Genomic DNA, 4,534 nt, shown 5'->3' on the forward strand with positions numbered 1-4,534 from the left:
TTTCTCTGTTTTAATATGTAACATTACATACTACAAAAGTCTATCTATAAAGTAATATATCAGTATATAACAAATGAATAAGATTTTAAAAAACTTTATTTATTATGACATACCACAAATATGGCCTACATTTCATAGCATTGAAAAACAAAAACAAAATTCAACAATTTGAATTTGATCACAGGAATTCAGTCCAGGAAAAATAGACCATGTGAATACACTACTATGGTTTCTTTGACTGCACAAGGTTTGGCTTGCTTTTTACAAAGCAGTAGAGAACCATTTTTCCACAGATTTTTGGTGTAGGCAATATTTTCCTGGGTCATTGACTGAATAAATAAAATTAATTGATTAATTGATGTAATATATCTGACTATTTTTGTAATTGATTATCTCTTTTATGTGGGTTGACAGATGGTTTTATTTTTTGTTATATTATAAATTGACTTCCAGTCTTTCAAAGCAGTCAATATGGAAATCACTAGAGGGAGGGAAGAACAGATGGCCAGATTGAGTGATTGATTGATTAATTAATTAATTAATTAATTAATTGGCTGGCTATATACTACCCGAAGTTAACTAATAATAGATGCAGTATTACAAAATTGCAAAGGAACGCATGAACCCACGTTTCATATTAAACAAATGCATAGTTTGACTTTTTGTGACTTAGCATGTTTACACAATCAGTTGTGGTTTATTCAATAAACAACAATGAAAACAAATCCTGGCTTAGTATTATGTGTGAATTCAATGAATACACTGAAAGCAAACTCTGCTAAGAAAATTAAATCTGAACTTCCAACATACCTTAGAAACAGTGATTTGTTCTTTATAGAACAATCTTTGTAATTTTTAACCTCAAAAAAACACAGAGTTTTTATGCTTGTTGTACGCATAAATGTTTATACAGTATCTGTCATTTATTATTTATAATATTAATATAATCTTACTATATCATTGTTAACTAAATGATAGTAGAGATGTTAAAATGAAATGCTTTGATCTAAAACCAAAGAAACACACAATTCATTGATTCACACTGTATTAGCCCATGGTTTGTTTAACAATTAGCTAAGTTCACACAACTTGCTAAATTACATCTAGCAAACAATCTTATGGCTAAGCATAGAATTTGAATCCCACAGCTATATAATGTACGCCCATTAGATTTTAATTGTATGTTTTCTAAGCAAAATCCGCATCTCTCTCTCTCTTGCATAGCAAATTCCTGTTGATATTAAAATCAGTTTCAAAAATTATTTTCAGTAAGCAAAGAGGCAGCTGCACCAAGAATGCTAATATTTTAATTTCACTCTATAGTTACCAATAATGGTATAAGTAATTTTATGCCACTGAATTATCCTGAGTGTTTTTCAGAACTAAAGCACAGGAATGATCACATACATTAAGTAAACAGCATTTGCAAAAAAATAATAATCAGAAAGCTTCTTGTTTATTATTATCATCAAACTTTTGAAAGAATAGTTTCAATTCTTTGTTGATTATGTGTAATCAATTTGTCTTTACATGCCAGAGGAATGTTGGCTATATACTAAAAATAAAAAATTGAGCCAAAAATCCTACTAGGCTAAAGTAAAATATTGGAATCCTCAAACTATATGATATTGAAATAAATATAAAACATAATAAATGAATATTGGTTTATAAAATTCATATTTTAAAGACACACTTTAAGTCACTAAATGAAATAAACATAAAATGTAGAATACAGATTTAAAATTGTCATTGATAAAACCTATGCGCAGAAAGGTATATTGAAGTTTTTTTTTTTCTCAGAATGTTGCACAAACATGACTTAATCAGTTGTACAAGTCCCATCTTTTCAAGTGGGAATTAAAAGATTTCTGCATGCAAATCATGAATCCTATTTAGGACCAGGTGGTCTGAGAATGCTTTTTCCAGCTTGGTGTCCCTCAACTGTTTAAGTTTCAATTCCCTTAATTCTATGTCAACAGTCCAAAACAGCTGGATAGCATCCCAGAAAAGGTATCTTTAACAAGAAAGGGAATATGTATGCTCAGGCAAAATGCAATTTAAGAAATTGTATGCAAAATTTGAGAAAATTTGGTTTTTAGGTAAAACATGGTTGATGCTTTAGTGTTTTGTGCAAACCTGCCAGTTCTGATTTAATTAATAGATTATGGTTAAATAAACCATGGCTTAGCATGCATTCTGTATGCCCACTCATCCTTTTTTTTAATCAATTCTTGCAAAATCTCCATTCCTTCCCCACTCTGGGGCCAGCCAGAAGTGGTATTTGCCAGTTCTCCAAACTACTCAAAATTTCCGCTACTGCTTCTCCAGAACTGGTCAGAACCTGCTGAATTTCATCCCTGTGTGGCACATAATGGATCTTGATTAATCTCAATTAAGAGATTAAAGTTGGACCTGGTTAGTCTTTGGATATATCTTAGGTAAGAAGTCAGTCAAAAAACTCATTGGGAACCATACAGTTTGGAAAAATCTGCACTGCCATGAAGTCATCAGGATTTGAGCTTCATTTGACAGCTGCTATTTTATAGTTCCTCATATTCAAAACTAACTGATTCCATATTGTCTCAAAATCAGTCCAATCCAAAGAAAAGCTTTTTAATTTTTTTTTTTGTTTCTTTTAATTATACCATCCCATTGCTGCACCTCATTTGGACAGTTTACAATAAACACACCAACATTTTTAAAAAAATCCAATTTGAGTTTAAACATAACCAATAAATGGAAAATAAAGACATCATACCAACTAGGCGGCAGCCAGGGAGTGGTCAAAATCTAAGGTAACAGGAATCTGCAACCCAACAAAACAGACACAGGATAATTAGAACTGCAGAAAAAACAATTACGACCAACCTGCCTTCCATTGAGGACTGTATACTGCACAAGTCAAAAAAGAGGGCTGTGAAAATATATACAGACCCCTCAAATACTGGACATAAATTGTTCCAACTCCTACCCTCAAAATGACCCTATAGGGCACTGCATACCAAGACAACCAAACACAAGGGCAGTTTTTTTCCCACCTGCCATCACTCTGCTAAACGAATAATTCCCTCACCACTGTCAAACCATTCACTAAGGTTGCATTACTATTATTATTAGTCTTCTTGTCATTCCTATCACCCATGTCCTCCCACTTATGACTGCAGGACTTTGTGTTTATATTTATATTTATTGCTTCCTGATTGTTTATTTGTACCCTATGACTATCATTAAGTGCTGTACCTTATGATTCTTGATAACTGTATCTTTGCCTTTTTATGTACACTGAGAGCATATTGCTCCAAAGACAAATTCCTTCTGTGTCCAACCACACTTGGCCAATAAAGAATTATATTCTATTCTAATTAGAGCACCATGAAGAAGCTTGGGGAAAACAGCCCCCCGCAGCCATGGGATGCCTCCAGAGAAAAGGATCTCTCACTGGTAGAGACTCACCTTTATTTCAAGTGAGATTCCCTTTATTCCAGGTCTCAAAGTCACAAAACCTGAGGGAGAGCCTAAGGGGCAGAGCTCACTTACCCACCAGTGGTGGGTTCCTACCAGTTTGGACTAGTTCGGCCGAACCAGTAGTGGTTTGGCGGCCTGGGTCACTGGAACCGGTAGCGACCCAGGCCTGCCACGCCCCCAAACCGGTTCCCCCCGACGGCACCACAGGCGCACCATCTTGTTTTTTGCTTCGGCACATGTGCAGAAGCATTTTTATAGTACTACCCATGCTTGCATGCACAGTGCGCGTCCACAAACAAATCGGCAGTAGCGGCTGACGGAACCCACCCGCCAGCCACCCACCCCGTGTCTCAGCATCAGGCCTGAGGAAAGGAGAGGTACAGCCAGTACATTTTTCCAGGACCCATAGAGCTCAAAGGGGGCCCATGAAGAAAAAAAAATTTCAAAAAAAATTACAAAACCAATTTTTTAAAAAGAAAAACAATATTGTATATATTTACTTCATACTCTATATTTCGTTTGTATAGCAAAACCGCCTTGCAGCGCCTTGTTTAACGTAATCTTTATTCATCTGAAACAGTTACTTATTAAGTTTGCAAGCTTAGTTTCATTTCATTTATAAATAAATCTTATATTTCATTTCAGTTTATGAAGGGTGATGAAATGTCATCTCAAAAAACCTGGAGCTCAAGGAAAAACAGAAACGTGTGTCCCTGGGTAAGTGAGGGGAAGGCCCATATTAGTCTTGTTCCAGCACTTAATAATCCTCTGGGCGGCCCTGCCCAGCATCGTCCCTGCAAACTATCAAATCTGGTCTGCAAACACCCAGACGACCGCTAGATGGCTGCAAAGAGGCGCCAGAATTCTACCTGGATTCCCTCAGGTGCTGCTTAGCAACCTTCGTGCGTGAGGCCTCCAAGTGCCGACCCCCCCCCCTCCACAGGGAGAGAGCGCGCGAGACAGCGAGAGGATAGGCAGTTAGGTGAGTGCGCGTGCCCTTCTCGCGCGCGCGCCCCAAAGAGGCTCGTCCGGCCTTCCGGGGCTGGTGTGAATCTGGTTGCTTAGCAAC

Source organism: Thamnophis sirtalis, unplaced genomic scaffold, assembly GCF_051295495.1.
Source record: "Thamnophis sirtalis isolate CommonGarterSnake01/CBP01778 unplaced genomic scaffold, rThaSir2_p1.2 scaffold_4, whole genome shotgun sequence".
NCBI lineage: Eukaryota > Metazoa > Chordata > Lepidosauria > Squamata > Natricidae > Thamnophis > Thamnophis sirtalis.